This window comes from Equus przewalskii, chromosome 5, assembly GCF_037783145.1.
Source record: "Equus przewalskii isolate Varuska chromosome 5, EquPr2, whole genome shotgun sequence".
NCBI lineage: Eukaryota > Metazoa > Chordata > Mammalia > Perissodactyla > Equidae > Equus > Equus przewalskii.
In genome coordinates, this window is record NC_091835.1 from 32,076,239 (window position 1) to 32,100,321 (window position 24,083).

Here is a 24,083-nt window from a genome sequence, read left to right on the forward strand (position 1 = left end):
CAAATCCTACCCTTGGCCACAGTTATCCCTCCCTCAAGGGAAATGCATGCACAAAAGAGGTTAAAGCAAGGCCCTTACTGCTGTCTTTATCAGGTAAGACTGGGACTCTGTCCAATCCTAGAATCCTAGAAAGCTTGGCTTGAATGCCCAGGACCAAAACAGGCCTCATTTGTCCCATAAACACTTTCCGAGCGCCTAGGATGTGTCTGACCATGTTCTAGCTCCTGAGGAGGCAGCAGTGAATAAATCAAAGTCTGGGCCCTTGAAGAGCTCACATTCTAGTGGGGGAATCCCCCCCAAAATAGGCAAAGTTACATCAGGCCTCCTATTCTATTTACACGCCCCCCACCTACCCATGGCCTTACCCCAGTAGTCTTGAATCTGATCTCTGCAATGGAGTAAAGGTCACACTCACACTAGAGATCAGCAGAGGGAGTGTGAGACTCAAGAGCAAGGGAGGGCAGTGGCCTCAATGCCTCCTTGGGTTAGGGCAGCAGCACCCCCTCCCCCACACCCAGCTATTGTCTAAGAGCAAGACGGTGTGTTCCATCCACAGAGAAAACGCAGGAGAGCGGGGGAGAGCGAGGGAGCTCTGATCTGGTTGAGGGAGCAACTCCAGCCCTTGGCAACGAGGACCACCGAACAGAGTCACATCCACATGTGCTTACGTGTGCAGAGCACTCACTCTGTGTTTTCAGAGTGTGGTTCCCAGACCAGCGGGAGCCAGTGCCTCAGGGGGAGCTCAGTGGAAGTGCCGACTCTCATCCACCCACCCTAGTCCTTCAGAGTAAAAATCTGCAGGTGATTCCGAAGCACATTACAGTTTGAGAAGCTACACGGACAGCTTCGACAAAGGTGCCAAGAACACTCAATGGAGAAAAGACAGTCTCTTCAGTAAATGGTGCTGGGAAAACTGGACAGCCACATGCAAGAGAATGAAAGTAGATCATTGTCTCACGCAACACAGAAAAATAATCTCAAAATGGATCAAAGGCTTGAAGATAAGTCCTGAAACCGTAAAACTCCTGGAAGATAATATAGACAGTACACTCTGACATGGAACGTAAAAGGATCTTTTTGAAAACCACATCTTCTCAGACAGGGGAAACAAAAGAAAAAATAAACAAGTGGGAGTTCATCACACTACAGTGCTTCTGCAAGGCAAAAGAAACTAGGATCAAAACCAAAAGACAACCCACCAACAGGGAGAAAATTTCTGGAAATCATATATCTGATAAGGCGTTAATCTCCATAATATATAAGGAACTCAGACAGCTGAACAACAGAAAAACAAACAGCCCGATTAAAAAATGGGCAGAGGATATGAACAGACATTTTTCCAAAGAAGATATGCAGATAGCCAATAAACACATGAAAAGATGTTCAACATCACTGATCATCAGGGAAATGCAAATCAAAGCTACACTAAGATGCCACCTTATGCCTGTTAAAATGGCTATAATCACTAAGACTAAAAATAACAAATGCTGGAGAGGGTGTGGAGAAAAAGGAACCCTCATACACTGCTGGTGGAAATGCAAACTGGTGCAGCCACTATGGAAAACAGTATGGACATTCCTCAAAAACTAAAAATAGAACTACCTTATGACCCAGCTATCCCACTACTGGGTATCTACCCAAACAACTTGAAATCAACAATCCAAAGTAACATCTGCACCCCTATGTTCATCGCAGCACTATTCACAATAGCCAAGACATGGAAACTATACTAGTGCCCGTCAACTGATGATTGGATAAAGAAGACGTGGTGTATATATATACAATGGAATACTACTCAGCCAGAAAAAAAGACAAATTCATCCCATTTGCAGCAACATGGAAGGACCTGGAGAGAATTATGTTTAGTGAAATAAGCCAGACAGAGAAAGACAAACATCAGATGATTTCACTCATATGTGGAATATAAACAAGCACACGGACAAAGAAAACAGTTCAGTGGTTACCAGGGGAAGGGGGGGTGGGGAGTGGGCACAGGGGGTGAAGGGGAGCACCTATGTGGTGACAGACAAGAAATAGTGTACAACTGAAATTTCACAACGATGTAAACTATTATGAACTCAAATGAAAAAAAAAAAAGGAAAAGTTGGGATTAGGAATGTATTTTACTTAACAATATCCAAACCATTATTTCAACATGGAAGCAATATGCAAAAATTATGAGTGAGATATTTTACCGTCTTTGTGCAAAGTCTGGAATCCAATGTCTATTTTACAGTTAGAGCACAACATTTCAGGTGCTCGGCAGCCTCGTGTGGCTAGTGGCTGCTGTGTTGGACAGCGCAGGTCTAGAGGGACACTGATTGCTGAGCGGTGTTCAGGTCCCGACTATAGCGAGCAGCCAAGTGTTTAGAGCGGTGCGCATCTGCCCAGTTGTGAGTTTTTTCTCCAGCCATTCTTAGCAGTTTGAAGGCAGCCAAAGAGAAGGCATTAATTCATTCCAAAAAAGCTATTATAATTCCAGCAAGATGCTGGAGCTGCAGTAGTGTGTAAGACGGACAAAGTCGGCCAGACCCTCTCTGAACAGGGAGTCAGCTTGAAGCACTCACTCTGCCTAGAGCTGAGACCTCAAACAGGGCGTAGCTAGATTTCCATGCATCTCGGGGTGACTGCAGGGAGGAACGCCTGGACGGAGCTTTAGATGCCTCCACTGAAGACAAGATCCTGGGGTTGGGGACGTGGCTTAGAGGGATAAGTCCACATTTTCTTTCATATTCCACTTCGGTCCAGCCACAGAATTCTTATAGCTGCCCTTTACAGCCTAGGATAAATTAGGTGCCTTCTGTAGAAAATGTGCTTGGCATTCAGACTTGAAAAACCACTGATAGAGAGTCATGTCCAGGATCTATTGTTAAGTGAAAATAGCAAAATGCAGATCAGACTATATGGATGCTACGTTCTGTGTAAGAAAGGAGGGGAAATAAGAATAGATTATTTTGATTTTTGAACCATTTAAATGTATTACCTAGTCAAAGAGAAATAAAATCTAAAAAATTGAAACCCAGAAGTAATACAGAGCAAGGAATGTTATAAGATGTGTTTGTAAAATTATATTTTTAACCATCTCTATTGTAAAGTATATCTCTGTGACTGTATTTAAACTCCAAAATGCATGTGTTCTGATGCATGTTGATGTTGGAGCCTTATGAAACTTCATTCCAACTTATTGCAAAAAAAAAAAGTTTGAGAAGCAACAGGCTAGACTTTTTGACCAGGCGCAGAGAAATCTCCACCCCCAGACTGTGACCAATCCCTAATGACCCCTCCTTCTTGGAGCCTGCGTAGGAGATGGAGTGTGGGGCGGAAGACAGGGCTTCCTGCCCTGGGGAGGTGTGTATTTGAGCAACATATCCATCAGTGTTTGTAAAAACTGGTTACTATAAACAAAATATATCAATGAAAATGGAATAAAAGAAGTTTAAATTCAAAAAAGGGTGCTTCCTTTTAATTTGACTTGTAATAGTTTCAACTTTCAAAATTTTAACAAATAAATATTATTCTATACTTTTGTATTAGTTTATAAACCTCTGGGGCCGGCCTCTGTGGCCGAGTGGTTAAGTTTGCGCATTCCGCTTCGGTGGCCTGGGGTTTCGCTGGTTCGGATCCTGGGTGCAGACACGGCACCGCTCATCAGGCCACACTGAGGCGGCATCCCACATAGCACAACCAGAAGGACCCACAACTAAAATATGCAACTATGTACTGGGGGGATTTTGGGAGATAAAGCAGAAAAAAAAAAAAGATTGGCAATAGTTGTTGGCTCAGGTGCCAATCTTTAAAAAAATTTAAAAAACCATAAACCTCTAAGTCACTGTCAATCGAGTTTTTATGTCTGAAGGGAACTTTTATGCATGAAAAAGAATATTGAAAGTTATTTGTGTATTTTAATTATTTTTCAATTGATTAAAGTTATACTTTTTTTTGAGGACGATTAGCCCTGAGCTAACATCTCCTGCCAATCCTCCTCTTTTTGCTGAGGAAGACTGGCCCTGAGCTAACATCCATGCCCAACTTCCTCTACTTTATATGTGGGAGCCTACCACAGCATGGCTTGCCAAGCAGTGCCAACTCTGCACCGGCAAACCCAGGCTGCCAAAGTGGAACGTGTGAACTTAACCACTGCGCCACCAGGCTTGCCCCAAAGTTATACATTTTAAAGCCTAATTTTATTAAGTTCAACTTAGAAATCTTGCTGTTTCATTCATAAAGCTAGTATTTTTGTTAGGTTTCTTTTTACTTGTTCTTTTTTTTTTTTTTGAGGTAAAATTGGTCTATAACTTTATGTAAGTTTCAGGGGTACAACATTATAATTCGACATCTGTAAACACTACCAAGTGATCCCCACCAAGTCTAGTTACCATCCATTGCCATCCAAATGACCCCCCTTCACCTCTTTCACCCGCTCCCCCAACCTCCTTCCCTTGGTAACCACCAGTCTGTTCTCTGTATCTATGAGTTTGTTTTTCTTTTGTTTTGTTTGTTCATTTGTTTTTGTTGCTTTTTTTTGAAGAAGATTAGCCCTGAGCTAACATCCGCTGCCAATCCTCTTTTTGCTAAGGAAGACTGGCCCTGAGCTAACATCCGTGCCCATCTTCCTCTACTTTATATGTGGGACGCCTGCCACAGCATGGCTTGAGGAGTGGTGTGTAGGTCCACACCCGGGATCCAAACCAGCAAACCCCAGACCGCAGAAGTGGAGCACGTGAACTTAACTGCTATACTACTGGGCTGGCCCCTTGTTGCTTTTTTCAGATTCCACATATAAGTAAAATCATAAGGTATTTGTCTTTCTCCATCTGCCTTATTTCACTGAGCATAAAACCCTCAAGGTCCATCCATGTTGTCTCAAATGGCAAGATTTCATTCTTTTTTACGGCTCAGTAGTATTCCCTTATATTTCTATACCACATCTTCTTTATCCATTCATCAGTCGATGGGCACTTAGGTTGCTTCCACGTCTTGGCTGCAGTGAGCATAGGGGTGCAGCTATCTTTTCAAATTAGTGTTTTCATATTCTTCAGGTAAATACCCAGAAGTGGTGTCACTGGATCATAAGGTAGTTGTATTCTTAATTTTTTGAGGAATCTCAACACTGTTTTCTATAGTGGCCGCACCAATTTACATTCCCACCAACAGTGCATGAGGATTCTCTTTTCTCCATATCCTCACCAATACTTGTTATTTCTTGTCTTTTTAATAGTAGCCATTCTAACAAGCACAAGGCGATACCTCACTGTGGTCTTGATTTGCATTTCCCTAATAATTAGTGATGTTGAACATCTTTTCATGTGCTTGTTGCCTGTCTGGATGTCTTCTCTGGAGAAATGTCTATTCAGATCCTCTTCTCATTTTGTAATCAGGTTGTTTGTTTTTTTGTTGTTAAGTTGTGTGAGTTCTTTATATATTTTGGATATTAACCTCTTGTCAGATATATGATTTGCAAATATCTTCTCCTATTCAGTAGGTTGTCTTTTTGTTTTGATTACGGATTCCTTCGCTGTGCAGAAGCTTTTTAGTTTTCTCTGGTCCCACTTGTTGATTTTGGTTTTGTTTCCCTCGCCTGTGGAGTCAGATCTGCAAAAACATCACTAAGACCCATGTCAAGGAGCTTACCGCCTATGTTTTCTTCTAGGAGTTTTATGGTCTCAGGTTTTTATTTGTTTGGATAATGCTCAATTAGCTTATAAATTCTCTAAACATTTAACATCACTTACAAACTTGATTAATTAAATTAGCTTAGACTGTTTATAATTAAGAACTTCAAACATCTCATAAAGCAGACTTACAAATCTAACAAAATCTTAGACACTAAGCATTCACCACTCAGAACTTACACATTGTTCATGAAACAGTAAGTCTCACCTTCTAGGTCTAATCAGACTTACTTAAGCATTAAACCGTCAAACTTAACCCACCTAAGAATTAAATTAACATCACAAGTCTAATACGTCACATGCTTTTATACTTTTCCAACACCTTAAAAAGCAGATAAAAATTGTACACTTTAAAATGGTTAGTGGTTAATTTTATGTTATGTAAATTTTTAAAATTAAAAAAAATTTCTTTTAATAGTATTTTTTATATATATTTTTCAGGAAGATTAGCCCTGAGCTAACATCTGTTGCCAATCTTCTTTTTGCTGAGGAAGACTGGCCCTGAGCTAACATCCCTGTCCATCTTCCTCTACTTTATATGTGGGACGCCTACCACAGCATGGCTTGACAAGCGGTGCCATGGCCGCACCAGGGATCCAAACTGGCGAACCCCAGGCTGCTGCCGCCAAAGTGGAATGTGTACACTTAACTGCTGCATCACCGGCCCGGCCCCATTTTTGTTTTTTTTTTTTAAAGCAATTAAACATTAAAACAATAAACTTTAAAAATTACCTAAAAAATACCAGATGAAATGCAAATTATCCTGAAGACTACAGTAGTCACTACAACACATAGCCTCAAACCTATCACAAAAGTCTTATATGTTTGCTTCATTCACCTTCTTCCTTATTTACTTTCAAGCCGCTATCCAAACCCAGCAGAGGCAGCCTCACGGCAGGCTGAGGGCCTGCGCTGCAGATCCAGGCCCCGCACACGCTTCCGCATCAGCTCACGAGCTCCGAATTTGGGGCTGCCCTCCTGTTACGGATATGGAGAGTTGCCTGGAAACTGGGCCAGTCTGGGGATGGGGTCTAGAAGTGCCATCTCAAATAATTTCACGCAGTCTGGCAGTTATCTGTGGGGTGGCTTCCTACCGTCAAACTTTGCCTGCCACACTAACAAATTTCATAAAACTCCTTTTTTTTTTTTTTTTACTACTATCCAGTGCATTTTTGATCCCTGGGTGTCCTTTAAGTCATACTGCTTGATATAGCACAAGAAATTCATGGCTTAACTATTAACCAGAACTTGGCTATGGTATGCACATTTGAATTGGAATGGTTGACGTTTTGGGGAACTCACATGTGCTGTACCTTTTTTTAGTATAACCCACATTCAATAACATTATGGACGCAGGCCTCTCACAAGATTTTTGTTTCCTCTCTGATACTCAGATTGTCACAGCTTTGCATTATTTTGCTGTGTCTCTTTTCCTTTTAACACTACTTCACTCATTTTTTTTGGAAACTAACATACTTCTAGCAGACTGAGGCTGGCTCTGACCTTCTTGCCCCCGAGGTACAGAGGCCGCTACTCCCCGAGGAGCCCTGTTTTCTGTAAGTGGGTGAATGTTGTTAGGGACCCATATCTGGGCACTTGTGGTGCGAGCAGATTATCCACATGAGCACCGAAGGTGGGGACGGGTCTCCACTTCTAGGCCACAGTGGTGAGAGAGCCAGAAAATGAGTTCACACTGATGTGGCCAGTGTAACTCCAACCCTGCTAAGTCCTTTAGAAATATGTAGTCTACTGTGAAAGCTTTTCATTTTATTCTCTCCTTTTTCACTACCAGCTTTTAGCTACCACTTCCTTCTTTTTAAAAAACAACTTTAATACATCCTGCTATATATTTTCCAATTATAATATTAATGAAACTTTCTATGTCATAAGTGGATGTATGTTGACTTAGATTCCAGATACCCTGGCCAGGGCTGCAAATGTGTCCCTTGTCACTTTTATGATCCTTGTGTGTCTTATCAACCACCATCCTTTGGTCATTTTATTGACAGTCATACAATTTTATTTTGCCCAACTCTATTGACTTCACTAGGCTTGATGCCAATTTCAAAGCGTCAGCTTAGGCTCCCTCCTTTCTCCTGGAGTAACCTCTGCCTCTGGCTCTCCTCTGCCTTTTATACTGGAAATGGGGTTGTCATTTTGTTTCTGCCTGTTATCTTTAAGACTCCTCTGACTGTCTCAGTGTATGTGCCTCAACCATCTGCTCTTTAAAGAGGCCAGGCTTTTGGAGGAAATGGAAGCAATATATATTTAGCAAAGTTAACCTACTTGACACAACATGTTTTTGGAGGTAAGCAGATTTCTTTTCCATAGTACAAAGGCAGAGAACCCAATTTCCATCAGCTTGTACCCAAAGTCTAAGCCCCTCTCCCTGTCACCTCATCCATCCTCTGCCGAACCCCCATCCTCAAGTGCTCAGGATTCCCTTGTCCTACCCAGCTCCCACCTCACCGCCTCCCACCTCCATCCGCCGTGCTGCCCCACAGTGACCAGCAAATGCCGTGTACCCCACACCCCTGCTGTGGAGGACAGACTCTAAGGTGCCCCGTGATCCATGACTCCTGGTGTTCACATCTTTGTGTGACGGCTTCTCTTTGAGCATGTGTACACCTGTGACTTGCTTCTAATGAATAGGATACGGCAAGGTGATGGGATGTCACACCCCTGATTAAGTTGTTACATAAGACTCTATCTTGCTAGCAGGCTCATTCTAGAGGCCCTCTTTGCTGGCTTGATGAAATAAGTGGTCGTGTTGGGAAAGCCCACATGGCTTAAGCACTGAGGGTAGCTTCTAAGAGCTGAGGAACAGCCTCCAGCAAGAAGCCAGGGCCCTCAGTCACACAGCCGTGAGGAAATGAATTCTGACAACAACCTGAGTGAGTGCGGACACCGATGCTTCTCCAGTGGAGCCTCCAGATGACAATCTCCCAACACCCTGATCGCAGCCTTGTGAGACCCTGAGCAGAGGACCCAGCTAAGCCATGCGGGACTGACCCACAGAAACCATGGGATAATAAATGGGTGTGGTCTTAAGCTGCTCAGTCTGTGGTAATTTGTTGTGCAGCCATAGATAAGTAATACCCCTAGACATTGCTTCTTCTGCAGCCCTCCCACACGGTAGCTGGTTTCATTCTTCCAAACCACAACATAGAAGCTGGGAGGGAGGGGACTGTCTTCCTTGCTTCCCACTCCCCTGAGACCATTTTTCTGAGTCTGAGCCATACAGCTATGCTATCCTGTTCCCCTCCAGAGAGCCTCTGTCATTTACGGACCTCCCAGTCCCTCATTCTCAGAGATCTCAGCAGCTGTCTCATATCTTCTCATCCTAGGTAAATTCAGTGTTGGTTTGGGTGAAATTTTCAACGGATCACCTGGACTCGCAGTGTATTGGCTTCCTTCTCTCTGAAGACCGTCTCTCTTCTCTCCAAGCCACCCACTTCCACAGTTGCAACTGGGGCTTTGGCACTACTGGAAACTCTTCCACTCGCAAATCACTGAGTCAGTCTGTCCCTCTCGACTTCTGCCTCCCCTCCTTTCAGCTGGCTTGTTCAACATCTCCCACAGCAACTGTTTCCCCCTCACCGGCACCTCTGCTCTGTTAATCTCTCTAATCATCCCCACACCATCAGCCCTCTCACTTCTGTTCTGCGCTCCGTATCAGGGTTAGGGGCCACGTCTATAACAGTCTTGATAATACCCTAACCTTGATCCTTTGTCATTTTGTCACACCCATCTAGCAAAATTCCAGCCATGGATGGACCCAACTATTCAAATCACCATGCTTGCACTCACGCAGCCTCTGGGAAAGTCACACAACAGGGTGTATTTGTTCTACAGAAATTCATGGTTACTATGTTCAAACGGGCCCTCAGGACACCTAGGGAACCCTGTCAAGTGTCTACAATGAACTCACTGTCTCACAGCGATTATCTCAAACCTCTGGCCTTCCTTTACAACTCCACGCACAGCAGATGCCCTTCTGTCTCTCTAACCATCGCTCAAGCTCTCTCCCTTTAAGAGGGAAAATAGAAGTTGTCAAATGAAAATTCTCATCTCAGACACAAATCCGCCTATGTTTGCTCCCATCCTATCCTCTCTCCCCGCCTATTGCAATTACAAGTGCTATCATCTTTTCTGCCTTAGCCAAATCTCTACACTTACACTTTGGATTCCATCCCTTCCCTCCGTCTATAAAAATATCTACTATTTGTGATCTGTTATCTTTCCTATATATTCAACCTCTTCCTCTCAACTGGATCCTTCCCATAAGCCTTTAAATATATATTTTTTTCTGTCCCATTTTTTCTTTCTTCTCTTTCTGTGACTCCAATTATCCATATATTAGACAATATTTTGATATTGTCCCACAGGTCTCTGTGGCTCTGTTATCTTTCTTTCCTTCCAACCTTTTTCCTTTTTTTCAGATTGGTTACTTTCTATTGATCCATCTTCAAGTTTATTTTCTCTTTCGACTGGGATTTTCATTTGGCCATTAAGCCCTTCCAGAGATTTTTTTTTTATTCCATATATTTAGTTCTAAAATTTCCATTTGGTTCTTTTTTATATTTTCTATTTTTCTGCTGTGATTTCCTTTCTGTTCATTTATTATAAATTGTTTTTCTTTATATCCTTGAGCATAGTTGTAATAGCTGCTTTAATATCCTTGTCTGATAACCCCAACATCTGAGTTATCTTAGGATTGGCCTCTGTTGTTTGCTTTCCCTGAAGAATGGGTCGCATTTTCCTGGTTCTTTGTATGCTGACTAATTTTGGAGCATATTCTGAATATTTTGAAGGTTATGCTGAGGAGATTCTGGATTCTATTTTATTCTGCAGAAAAGTGTTGATATATTTCTTTTAGCAGGCAATTAACTTGGTTATACTCAAACTACACACTCTGTCTTACCTGCAGCAGGCGATTGCTCCGGGTTCCGTTTCTTTTCATCTTTAGCTGGGACACCTGCAGTTTACCCTGCTCGTGTGCGGGTCCGGCGTGAATCAGAGCCTTGGGCAGAGTTTATGGGAAGAATGTTGGGTTCCTCTTCTCTGGCTCTGTCCTTTCCAGGATTCACCCTTCACTCTTCAGTGAACTTGATTGCTCTGGGCTCCATCCTCTGGTTCCTCCTGCCAGAAAGACAGTGGGTTTTCTATTGGAATTTTAACCACCCTATGCTGTGCTGTGACTGCGGCCAACACAGGAAAAATCCACAAAAAGTGGAAACTCATCTCATGCCAGTTGCTTCTTCCACATTTTGAATTCCCTCCCGAATCTACCCGCTTGGGTTCATTCTCCAGAGCCCTCAGTTGCCTGTTTTGTCTTCTTTTGGTCTTGTTGGTTGGTTTTTCTGTATGTTGTCCAGAGTGTATAGTTATCATCCATGTGAGGGCTGGTCAGTTAGGAGATGGTTCCTCCATACCAGAAATAGGGCTCTTTTCACAAGGGTTTAAAAATGTTCAATTCTCCCCATTAAACTCCTCAAACCCTCTCTTGATCTACAATCTCCTTCAGCTGTCTGCCCTATGTGTCTTCCCATCTCCAGCCTATTTTCTTGAAAGAATTGTCTTAATGGGCCAGCCCTGTGGCACAGCAGTTAAGTGCGCATGTTCCACTTTGGCAGCCGGGGGTTCGCCGGTTCGGATCCCGGGTGTGGACATGGCACCGCTTGGCAAACCATGCTGTGGTAGGCATCCCACATATAAAGTAGAGGAAGATGGGTATGGATATGAGCTCAGGGCAGTCTTCCTCGGCGAAAAGAGGAGGACTGGCAGCAGTTAGCTCAGGGCTAATCTTCCTCAAAAAAAAAAAAAAAAAGAATTGTCTTACTATCTCCATTTCTCAGCTCCTGCTCCCTTCTCAACCCTCTCCAGCATAGCTTCTGCCTCATCCCTGCAAAGAAATGGCTCTTGCCAAGATTCCTAGTAACCTTCAACTCACTAAATCTGATGGATACTCAGCCCTCATCTTCCTTGAACTCATAACGTTTCCCTTAGGTCTAGGCCTCTTCCCTGTTGCTTAGCTCAGTGAATGGCCTCACTGACCATCCCTACTAGGCTTCCCAGAAAGCCGAGGAGTCATTTTTGACACCTTTTCTCCTCTAATCCCCCATGTCCATCGCCAGTGTGTACTTTTCACTTTCTGAATCACTCTCCAGTCTCTCCATATTCCTGCTTCATCATTACCACCAACCTAGACCAAGCTAATTTCATCTCGTGCCTAGACCACTGCTAAAGCCTCCTGTATCCATTTTGGCTCCTGCTCCCCTCCAATTTCCTCTTTATACTACACCAGAGAGATAGTCTCAAAATGCAAATTGATCCTGTCACTCTCCTATTTAAAAGACTTCAGTGATGACTTACTTTCTTAAGACATATGCACATGTCGAAATCCCTCATATGACTTGGCAGAGGCTGCTGCCTGATGACGCCTTGCCCTTCTCTTACACTGTGTGCCCCACAATGCCCTTGCTCCAGACACATTAACACTTCCTGTGCTGTGGCAAATTTATGTTTGGGTTTAATTCTTTTAATTGGTCAGTCCTTTTACATGTGGTTTTGTATTGCAGGACAGAATTTAAAGCATGATTTTAAACCATGTAATTGCCCTTGATAAGCATATAGGACTATCCTAAGATCGTTAAGGAAGTTTATACATATGTAGCTGATACGGCTATTACTGTTACATTTATTGATTCCAACCAATCAGTTGCTACCCACATGTTCAGATGGATGGTGTACATTTGGCATGCATACACACGCACGCACAGACAGAGTTACCATGTGTTTCTGAGTACTGTGCATCAGGTGGACACATGCCAACAGCTCCCGCTTCAGCTGAAGGCCTTCTGCAGGGGCGTCCTGCTTTTCTTGACCTCTGCACTTTCTGTCTGACTTCACAATGCTGCCTGTGCATTTCTGTCTTTACAGAGTACGTGCTGACCACCAGGAATTCCACACAGAATCCGCACTTCTTCCCACAGGCTCTGACCCAGACTTTATGAAACCTAGGCAGCTCCAAACCAACCCTACTGGAGAAGTGCAAGCTTTCTGCACCCACCTCGGGTTACACGTGCACATGCGCCACACCTACCCAGAATCACTGGTATTCGTCATGCTCAATGATTTTGATCAATCTCTCTCTGTTTTTCATGCTTGAGAACTTGCATCTAACCCACTCTTGTGCCTACAATGCATCTGAAGATAGCCAGGAGTCTGAAGGCCCTAATTTGGTCCAGGGGCTGGCAAACTACGGCCTGTTTTTGTAAATAAAGTTTTATTGGAACACAGTCATGCTCATTCATTTGTGTATTGTTTATGGCTACTTTCGTGCCACCGTGGCAGAACGGAGGAGCTGTGACAGAGACTGTGTGTCCTGCAAAGCCTGAAACATTTCGTATCTGGCCCTTTACAGAAAAAGTTTACGGACCTCTCATTTAGTCTACGTTTTCCAACTGTTTTAGTAACAATCAATAACAAAACAGAGTTGTCAGATCTGGCAATTAAAGATACTGGACACTCAGATAAACAATGAATTTCAGATAAACAACGAATACCTTTTTTAGAATAAGTATGTCCCAAATAGGCAGGGAAACCTCATGACAAAGACTTGTACAAGATGCTTACCAGGCGTGCCCTCAGGGCTGCTTTTCCTGCCGCACTTTGAGCTTTGGAAGAGAAAGAAGTTGAAGGAAGGAGGGGGCCTGGGATGACTCGCCCTCTTTAGAAGACGAGCACGGAAAGGAAGCGGAACAGCCTTCGCTCACTTGTGCCTTCCATGCCCTGAGAGCGGCGGCAGGTCTGGGTTTGGACTCTCCCGCAGCTGGCAGGCTTCAGTGACCAGTAACCGCTCTTCAAGTTGCGGGAGTAAATGTCGTTGAGGGGGGCGGGGTCGGGAAGGAACTATTTCATTCTTCACGCAGGAAAGTTCTTCTTTAAACTAGCCGCTGCCCCGCGCATGAACTCGTGGTTTATGTCTTTTCAGGGTCTGGCTTAATGCTCCGATGTTAATCCCTGGTGAATGTGGAGACCGGCCTTCCTCACCGTAGATGTGGAAGTAGACGTCCTGGCACACTCTGCTTCTCCCTCCCTTCACATTGTCCCCATGTCAGAGGGCTGGTGACGTCACTTTAGATGGAAGACGCCTCAAAAGTAGCTTGTGCCTGTGGCTGATAAGGGCTGCCTGGAGGAGCAGCTACTGCCCGGGCCCTGCAGCCAGACAACCTGGGGCTCTAGCCTGGCTCAGTCATTCACTGGCTAAATGACCCGGGGTAAATACCTATCCCTCCGAGCCTCAATTTCCTCATCTGTAAAATGGAGGGACAATGACAGTACCTACCTCACTGAGTTGTTGTGAGGATCAAACGAATTAAAACATTGACGTACTAAGAACTGTGCCTGGCATAGAAGCACTTGGTAAATGTGAGCTGTTCTCTGCGTTACAAGCTGACTTAAAACTATGGCCAAGGGGCCGCCCCGTGGCCGAGTGGTTAAGTTCGCACGCTCTGCTTTGGGGGCCCAGGGTTTCATGGGTTTGGATCCTGGGCATGGACCTAGCACTGCTCATCAAGCCATGCTGAGGCAGCATCCCACATAACAGCCAGAATGACCTACAACTAGAATATACAACTGTGTACTGGGGGGCTTTGGGAACAAGAAGAAGAAGAAGAAAAAGAAGAAGATTGGCAACAGATGTTAGCTCAGGTGCCAATCTTTAAAAAACAAACAAACAAACAAAAACAACCAGGGTTGAATGCCAAGCGTCCCGGCAACTCAGCCTCCAGCAGTGTCGACTCTCGCCACTAGGTGTCACAATTCAGCAGGCCCTGTCTGTCCCTTAGCTTGACGCAGGGTGGCTGGCTGGAAACTTAATTTTTGCTTATTATCATTTTTGATTTGATTTGGTGATTTCAAGGGGATAAACTGACATACTATGTTTTGAAGTCTCTGGGGATCCAGAAATTCCAGCAGAATTGCTGCCATCCAGGGCTGAAAGGAGCTGTTTGGAGTACTGCTTTTGCTCACAGTTAGCGTGACATAGAACTTTTTGTCCAAACCAAGATATTCTGAGCATGAAGGGGGACTATCAGTAACTCTGCCAGGACAAGAGAAGTAAGTGGGATGTGGCTGAGAACCTGGACATGTCACCTTATCTAGATGGTGCTTTGTCCTCAGCTTTTGCAGAACCTCCAGGACAGAAACTCACCGACATTCGGCAGGAGCCTGGCACAGGAATCTGTGACCTCATGCTTTTGGGAGTTCCTGCCCTAAGAGAGTCTTGCCTCCTTGTCAGTTATTTATTTGAGTTTTGTGCTCAGGGGACATGGTGGGGCGTGTCTGCCTTGCAGCCAGAGAGTCGCCTTGGCCTCCTTTGAGTGTTCCATGCCCTCTGCAGCTCTCCGTCACGGGCTTCTCTTCTGGCTGTAAACCCCTTTGGAGGCACCGAGTGCTCCACGTCTGGATGTGTTGAAGGAGGGTTGGCAGCATGGCCACTTTCGGGGTTATTGCTGAGGGGATTCTTCTACGGTTTCTTCCATCCCTAAGGCTCCCTAATCCTATTATTTCAGATTTCCTTATCTTTTTTTAGAGGGCAGGAGGAAGCTAACATTTGTTGCCTACCCACTATGCATTAAATGTTGTGCTTCTGCCTCCATCACCTTGGTCATCCCATCAACAGTGATGGATTGGTGTTATTAAGTCCATTTCACAGGTGAGGAAACTGAGGCCGAGGGAGGTCACAACCCAGAAGAGGCAGAGCCAGGGTTCAGCCCCAGGCCTGTCTGGGCTCCAAAGCCTGGTGGTTGCTCCCCACCAGGCTGCCTCCCTTGTTTTCACAGTAAGATCACTCGCCCAGCAGACATCGCAAGCAAATCCCTTTCTCTCTGTTTCAATTTCCTCTTCTGGAAGCTGGGCAGAGCTAGCAACACGTGCTACAGGACTGCCACAGCGACCGGAGAGATGGGGGCTGCTGGGGGTAGCCGGGCAAGGCCTTATGGGGGGCATTGAACAAGGTTTTGAAGGAAGGGGAAGGGGAGTCAGAAGGAGTTGGATTATTGAGTTGTATAACAGACAAAAACAAGGTTGTGTGTGTTTGAGGGGAGGGGGTCCAGGAGATGAGTAGACTGCCAGTCTAATCAGGAGACACCAGGGGACCCTGGCGGTCACAGTCAGGGTTAGACATTTGTTTCAAATCATACTTAGCACATGATCGTGCACGTGGGAAGCACAGAGTACATTTCCATGACAAGGACGACGAGGAGGAGAGACGGCTGTTCCGTTCTCACTTTGGAAAGGAGGCCAGACGTGCTGGCTTCAAGAACGCAGGCCAGGAAAGGCCTGTAGGAAGCACTCGGCCGCAGACGTCTAACTTGAGTTTTTCCTGCTTCAATTGCGTGCCTCCCGGCACACGGTGCCCTTGACCAACACTTGGAGGCCTCCAGCTCCTAGGAGACAGATAGCGGCTCCTCCACAGAGTATCTCCAGGCAGTAGTCGAAACACACCAGCGTCAACATCGCAAATAGTCCGCCCGCCCGAAATACCAGGGAGGGACTTCCGAGGGGCGGGGGTGCGGGCGGCGGGGCCGGACGACCTGGCCCTAGGGCAAAGCTGAGCCCCTGGCCAGGACGGCCCTCGGGGGTGTCCGGACGCCGGGCGCAGGAGCGCGCGCTCCCAGGCCCTGCTCTCCCCCTCCCCAGCTCGGGTCAGGGCTGCGGCCAGGCCGGGGGGCGTGGTGGGGGAGTGGGAGGAGACGCGGCGTAATCAGTCCTCGGCCGTCCGACCCCAGAATCCAGGCGGCGGGAGGGGAGAAAGGCTTCCGGCATCCCCGAGGGCGGCCCCGCCTGCCCGGGACGCCCCGCCCAGCACGGCCCGGGCTCCCTTCGGGGCTCCTCCGGCTCTGGAGCCAGGGATCGGGCCGCGGGGGTTAGAGGCCCTCGGGTCCCGTCCCCGCCCCCCGCTCCCCGCTCCCCGCTCCCCGCTCCCCGGCGCCCGCCCCGCCCCTCTCCGCTCCGCCCCGCCCCGCTCCGCTCCCTCCTCCAGCCGCTGTCCCGCCCCGCCCCGCCGTTCCCGGGCAGGCCCCGCCCCACTCCGCCCCGCCCCGCCGATCCCGGGCAGGCCCCGCCCGCCGCGAGCCCCCGCCCCGCCCCCCGTTTCCGCTGGCGGCGGCCGTGGCGGCGGCGGTGCGGAGGGAGCCAGCCGGGACCCCCGTTCCTGCGGCCGCGGTGAGTGCGGCCCGGGCCCCCGGGGCGCGGGGCACGCGGGGCTGCAGGGCTCGACCGGCTCGGGGCGGGCCGGCAGCCCCCCAGCGGGTGTCCAGGGAGAGGAGCGGCTCGGGGGCGCCCCGCGGAGGGGGTGTCGGAGGGCGGCAGTGGGGAGGATGAGGGAGGGAGGGGTGGGCGCCCTGTGAGGGGGCGGGCAGCGGCCCGGGACCGGGACGGTGTGTGTGGGGCCCGGTAACCGGGCAGAGAGGGCTCTGCAAGGGGAGAGGCTCGGAGGAAGACCTTTCGGAAGTGGGGCTGTGGGAGAGGGGACGGCCGAATCCCAGGCGGAGGGCTGCGAGGGCTGAGGATGGAGCAGAAGGGGAGAGCCGCGGAGCTGTCAAGGGTTTCAGCTGTGCGGCCCAGCGGCCCAGCTTGGGGCCATCCATACGACGCCCCCAGGGAGGGCGGGGGGCTCGGGCACGGCTGGGGTACTGCCTGCAGACCCCGGGCACCCCTGACCACTCTTTGGGCCACCTATGGCAGATCGGCGCTCAGAGTGACAGGGCTTTGGCACGGCCTGAGGTCCGAGATGTAGTCCATCTGTGTATCCAAGTTTGGGACTTTAAAAAACTTTCTTGTGGTTAAAAAAAAAAAAAAAGTCCAAACAAGAAACTGGCTTGTTATGAGGGCAGTATTTGTCCTTGTGTATCTCGGAACTGGAATCTTGCATCGTCTCTCTTTAAGAAAGATACCAGCCTCTTCTCTGCTGCTCCCCCAAGTGCCTATAGTGTCTGGGGCAGTTTGAAGCATTGGGGTAGAATGGGATCCCCTGGGCTGTGTCGACTTTTCCACCCCTTCCCCAAAACAGGGATAAGAAGGCAGCAGCTCACCCCTCTTTGGTTCAGAGAACCGAAATCATTAGGAGAGGGCGCCGGTCTGACCTGCAGCTGGCGCCTTCTCTCGGGTGACTCAGGTATTTCCTCCTCCAGGAAGCTTTCCTGGACTTGTGGAGAAAACTGAGGACTCATGCTCTGATCCCTGTATACCAGCCAGCTTCCCTCTCTCCACTAAAAATAGCCTTAGAGAATGTTTTGTATGTATGTTCTGCTATAAAGATGTACAGTCAGCTTGTCACTGTAAGTGATGGGGAAGGGAGGAGAGGTATTATGGATAATTGCGAACAATGGACTGGACGAATCATTTATATTTAGCTGAGGAATGCAGCCAGGGAGGCAGACACTCGCTCACACCGTTTCCCACCCTCCGCCTGGTCCTGGCAGCTAGTGCAGCTGGGCTGTGGGCTGGGGGTGAGGGAGTGAAGAGGATTGGGGTGGATAAAACCTGAAGGGTCATTCAGTTCTGCACTCACTCTCTGAAGACCTGCTGTGTGCAAGGCCCTGAACAGCTGAGCACGGACCAGGATGGAGTGGGATTGTTTTTTGTCTGACTTAATCAGCTTTTAATCTTTAAATCTATGAAGAGATATTTTTTTTTTTAAAAGATTTTATTTTTTCCTTTTTTTCTCCCCAAAGCCCCCCGGTACATAGTTGTGTATTCTTCGTTGTGGGTTCCTCTAGTTGTGGCATGTGGGACGCTGCCTCAGCGTGGTCTGACGAGCAGTGCCATGTCCGCGCCCAGGATTCGAACCGACGAAACACTGGGCCGCCTGCAGCGGAGCGCGCGAACTTAACCACTCGGCCACGGGGCCAGCCCCGAGATATTTAATATAAATGACAATAAATAGTATTTATAAAGTAATTCGTAGTTGGCCAAGTGCTTTCTCTTCACATTAGTTGTATATGATTTTATTTGATTCACGCATAATCTTGTAAAGTATAGGCTATTTTTAACTGCTTTCTGATAGGTCAGGAAAATGAAGCTCGGAGAAAATAAGTGATTTCTCTGAGGTCACAGAACTCGGTAAGTGAAGGAGCAGAACCTGAAGCGGGGGCTGTGACCGCTCGTCCGGGCGCTTTCCGTGATGCCGCACTGCCTCTGCCACTCTTCTCGGGTGAGCCTGCGCGTCTTAGCCTTGACGCCGTGATTGTGCGCCCCTGGGCCAGCTTCCTTCCCTTTCCAGCTCTCTGTTTCGGAGGGTTGTTTGTCTAAAATGTTTCTAGAGTCTCTTCCAGCATCAGATAATTAGCAGTATAAGGTGATATTGGCAGCCAATCAGTCAATAAGTGTGCTTTACTTTTTATTTTTAATTGTGGTAAAAAACATAAAATTTACCATCTTAACCATTTTTATGTGTGTGTGTGTGTGTGTGTCTGTGTGTCTGTGTGAGGAAGACTGTCCCTGAGCTAGCAACTGTGCCAATCTTCCTCTACTTTGTATGTGGGGCGCCACCACAGCGTGGCTGATGAGTGGAGTAGGTCCGTGCCCGGGATCTGAACCCGTGAACCCGGGCTGGGGAAGTGGAGTGCCCAGAACTTTAACCACTTGGCCACAGGCCTAGGCCTCCCTCTTAACCGTGTTTTTTTTTTTTTTTTAAAGAGAATGTCCTGCCCTTTTTTAAAATTTATTTATTTCTATATTTTTTTTGTGGAAGATCAGCCCTGGGCTAACTGCTGCCAATCCTCCTCTTTTTGCTGAGGAAGACTGGCCCTGTGCTAACACTCGTGCCCATCTTCCTCTACTTTATATGTGGGACACCTCCCACAGCATGGCTTGCCAAGCGGTGCCATGTCTGCACCTGGGATCTGAACCCGTGAACCCAGGGCCACTGAAGCAGAACGTGTGCACTTAACCTCTGTGCCACCAGGCCAGCCCCTGTGCTGCTCTTTTTTAAAGATTTTATTTTTCCTTTTTCTCCCTAAAGCCCCCTGGTACATAGTTGTGTATTTTTAGTTGTGGGTCCTTCTAGTGGTGGCATGTGGGACGCCACCTCAGCATGGCTTGATGAGTGGTGCCATGTTGGTGCCCAGGATTCAAACCTGTGAAACCCTGGGCTGCCGAAGCGGAGCGCGCAAACTTAACTGCTCGGCCATGGGGCCGGCTACCATCTTAACCATTTTTTTTTTTTTTTGCGATGAATTTTAAATTACTTGTTTTATTTTTCTGTCCTGGAAATGTTATGTTCACTTAGAAGTACCTTATAGTATAACGGAAACAGACATATGAATCCACTGAGCGTCTGCATAAACAAACATTTTCAGAGTTTACTCATGACATATTCTTCAAATTCCCCATACAAAACTGCTTATAAAGAATTGTTTCAAACTAGGTTGATGATTTAAAAACAAGCACAAAAACAACATAAAAACAGAGAATCTTCCACTCTTTCAGGAGAAATGTTTTATGTGAAATTATCCTCTTTGAACATCTTTGGTGTCAATTCTGGGTGAACCAGGACGGTCGCTTCCTGTCTCGTTCAAGGGTCCTCTTGCCCTGAGCTCGTTCAGACGCTGCCTCTCCCGTGTGGAGCACCACGGTCTCTACGTTAGGAGCCTTGACAGGGCCGCCTTCGAGTTTTCCTATCTGTGTTCCGATTTCTGCAGTCTCCTTGCACACCTTCTCATAGCAACAGCCACAAAGGACATGTTTTGGTTTCAGGTGACCACGTTCAGGACAAACGTCTATATTGGTCTTAACTTTAATAAGCTTATGAGGGTTTCTTCTCCTACACTGGTTGACTTCAATGCTGAGTCTGTTTCTGGGAGCTGCCATCCAAAAGATACTATCCAAAAGGCTGGAAATCTCCTTACTTCCCTTGGTATCATTTGCTGGTTCTGAATACAGCTGGACCTTGGACCACTAATGCTGGTCCCCTCGGAGGACTTGGAAAGCCTGGCCAGCTCCACTGAAGTTTCCTCCGCAGCTGCTCCCAAGAGTTCTGCAGGAGCCCAGAGCTGCCGGCCACGGCGCACTCCTGCCACCAGCACGGCCGACGCCATCTTCCTCGCCCCTTGACCATTTGTGAATGGATAGTCCAGTTCAGTGTATTCACATTGATGTGCAAGGGATCTCCAGAACTTTTTCATCTTGCAAAACTGGAAATGTTCACCCATTAAACAACAACAATTCCCCATTCCTCCCTCCCCTCCGCCCCCGGCAGTCACAGTTTTACTTTCTGTTTAGTGTGCTTTATTAAGCTCCTACTGTGTGCTTAATAAATGTTGCCCTTGAGGAAGGTTGTGGAGAAGCAGGCCAGCTGAAGTGGGAGCCGTTGGGCCTGGAGTGCGGGCCTCCTGCCTGAGTCTGGAACTCCAGGCAGGATTGCTCAGTGAACGGTGAGTGGATGAGGCCTTGGGCACGTGCCCTCTCCTCTTAGCTTTTGCTTCCTCCTGGCAAAGGAGGATAACACTCCCGGACAGGTGGGCGGGCGCTGGGCGCTGTGGGAAGGAGCAGTGAGGTAACACGGTGAGAAGCACGCGGCTTCGGGCCTCTCACGCAGCAGGTGTGTGGTGAATGGTGGCTGTTATTTATAACCTCACCGAGAAGACTAGACTAATATGCGCGGGACAAGAGATGACAAGACTTCTTTTCTTCTCCCGTTAAGGACCAGGCCTGCTGTGGTCGTCGTCCCCACTGACTAGGAGGGCCTGGGTCTGATCCAGGTGGCTGGGCTGGCATTCTGCATCCTTCCTCTCCATTCCCAGCCTGCCCGTCTAGCCTGCTCTCCGCTCCTCTCCCCCAGGAGCCCTTGGTTCTAGCCAGACTGAGCTCCCAAGTATGCTTTGCTCATTCCTTCTTTGTACCTTAGTTCATACTGTCCCACCTTCCTGGAATGCTTTTCCCACTCCCTCCTGCCCCTGTTTCAAGACCCTACTCGTGTCTGAACTCTTTCATGGAGCCTTCCCTGACCAACCATTCCAGAAGAGCCTCTTTTTCCTTGGAACTCCATGGCATTTTCTGTCCTCATCTCTCCTGGCTTTTATACACTGCTTGGGAATTCCACTCACACTTAGTGTGTGTGTCACACTACAAACGTCTGTGCTAAGTTCTTTTTTTTTTAAATTCTTTCCTTCCGTCCGTCCCTCCCTCCCTCCTTCCTTCTTTTTTTAAGGAAGATTAGCCCTGAGCTAGCATCTGCTGCCAATCCTCCTCTTGTTGCTGGGCAAGATTGGTCCTGAGCTAACATCCGTGTCTATCTTCCTCTACTTTGTATGTGGGACACCTACCACAGCATGGCTTAATAAGCCGTGTGTGGGTCCGTGCCTGGGATCCGAACCAGCGAACCCTGGGCCGTGAAGCAGAGTGCTCGAACTTAACCGCTGCACCAGTCGGCAGGCTCCCTGTGCTAAGTTCTGATGATGAGAAAATGAAAAAGATAAAGGTCCTTGTCTTCATGGGGCTAATAATGCAGTAGAGGGTTAAGAAAGGGGTTCAAAGAAAGATGATTCAAATTATAAGGAGAGCGGCCTATGAGGGTAGAGTGTTACATGGGATCAGACAGGGGGGTCCTCACCCTGATGCAGCAGCCGGTGTTTGGCTTGAACTTTGAAGTGTGGCTTGCGTTTTGGCAGAAGGGAGGAGGGATCAGCCTGAGGAAAGGCTCTGAGAAAGGGCTGGGGTGTGTGGATAGCTCAGATGGGCCGATGAGTAGGTTGCGTGGAGGGAAGCAGAGAGAGAAAAGCCTGGACAGGTAGATAGTGGCCATATTTTGGTGGCTTCAAATGTCCAGCCAAGGAATTTCCTCCACCCATTCACTCATTCAGAGAAGCTGCATGCCCACCACGTGCCGGCACTGATCTGGGGCCGGAGACACAGTCGGCCTGGGGAGGCCCTGGGGACTTTGCAGGTTTTGAGTAGGAAGAGTAGCAGAGGCAGGGCGAGGCTTAAGGAGGGTGAGTCTGGGGTCTGTGAAGAGGGAAATCACGCTGGGGAGAGAGGCTGGGCAGCCATGAGAATTGGAAAAGAGGGAATAAACCTGAGGATTGAGACCGTTTGTGAACTGATTGGCCAGGGGTGGTGAGGAACGGATAAGGGTGTTGGAAGCTGATTCTGAGCTGGGTGATTGTGAGGATGCGGTGCCATCATTCTCTAAGTAGACTGTAAGCCCCTTTAGGGCGTGGATTCTACCTGCCTCTGTTCTCCTTGGCCCAGTCCTCACTGCTCAGAGGCACAGAGTAGCCATGGTGTGGACCCCTGATGTCCTCAAGAAATGCATCTTGACCCAGGGATGTAATATACAACATGATGACTATGGTTAGTAATACCATATTGTATATTTGAAAGTTGCTAAGAGAGTAGATCTTAAAAGTTCTCATCACAGGACAGAATTTTTGTAACTATGTATGTTGATTGATGTTAACTAGACTTATTGTGGTAATCATTTTGCAGTATTTACAAATATCCAATCATTATGTTGTACACCTGAAATTAATATGTTATATATCACTTACACCTCATAAAAAATATGTTTTCATTTTGCCATCCAAAAAAAGGAGAAATGAATCTTGTACCTTCTAGAATCCCAAGTTTGCCTCCACAGCAATATTCATACCCGGGCCTGGCTTTCTCCGGAGTCATGTTTCCGCAGAGAGCCAAATGTTTCCTGTATAAATCTTCACATCCCCAGTTAACAACTCCAGTTTTCTCTCTCACCTCATAGCCGTTTTCCACCAAGTTTTCATTGCTCCACAAGAATAACTTTGGATGTGATAGAGATGAAAACAATAAATTGGCCTTTTCCTTCACTTCAGCCACATAGGGCGTGTGAGTCAAATTCAAGTCTCAGTAAAGTTACATACTTTTACAGATCTTGAAACTTCAGATCACTTGTGAGCGGTCAAAATTACAAATTTTAATTCCTGGATGTCAAGGGTTTCCCCCAAGGATAGCAACTTAGTGGCACGGATACTGTTACTTTTATAACTGCCCTTAGCAGACATCACCAATCCATCACAGCTGCCTTTCCTGCTGAGCTGGGGCTCAGGTGCTGCTCATGATGCTTGAGGCACCCGCCAGCTGAATGGAACTGGCGCAGCAGATGGAGCCGGTTTGCCATTGCTGGCCTTCTGCATCTGTTGAGTGAGTGGGTTCTAGATGGGAGACTGCCACCCCAAAGAGTGGCTGTTGCTGGACAGAATGTACCCTAGTGTCTTCACAGTGAAGTGATGACCTAATTTTTTGTTTTCCTGCAGGAATATCCTGGGATCTTCTTATCTGTCAGCAGCCAAGGTGTTTGCAGGAGATTCAGAGAAAATAGGTCAGTGTTAGTCTGGGTCCGTTGTGTGGTGGGGCCTCTGAAAGTCT

At 47.4% G+C, this 24,083-nt stretch overlaps 1 protein-coding gene, 1 long non-coding RNA gene and 1 pseudogene across 10 annotated transcripts in view; 1 reads left to right on the forward strand and 2 right to left on the reverse strand.

Moving 5' to 3' along the window:
* Positions 1-1,901: 1,901 nt before the first annotated feature.
* On the reverse strand, positions 1,902-13,815 carry LOC139083496 (uncharacterized). Its single transcript, XR_011540264.1, has 3 exons — positions 13,311-13,815; positions 10,597-10,814; positions 1,902-2,917 (listed from the first exon to the last, which is right to left on the reverse strand). It is a non-coding gene; the product is annotated as an uncharacterized lncRNA (long non-coding RNA).
* A 2,964-nt stretch (positions 13,816-16,779) lies between these two features.
* TSPAN9 (tetraspanin 9) overlaps positions 16,780-24,083 on the forward strand; it is a 193,786-nt gene continuing 186,482 nt past the window's right edge. For 4 of the 9 annotated variants that reach the window (XM_070620508.1, XM_070620512.1, XM_070620511.1 and 1 more), the window contains exons 1-2: positions 16,780-16,904; positions 23,972-24,036. The gene's annotated coding sequence lies outside the window, so the exon portion shown is untranslated. The remainder of the gene's footprint in view (positions 16,905-23,971; positions 24,037-24,083) is intronic. The other 5 variants (XM_070620510.1, XM_070620516.1, XM_070620517.1 and 2 more) reach the window with 4 other exon arrangements.
* Positions 20,019-20,939, reverse strand: LOC103546084 (large ribosomal subunit protein bL32m pseudogene; annotated as a pseudogene).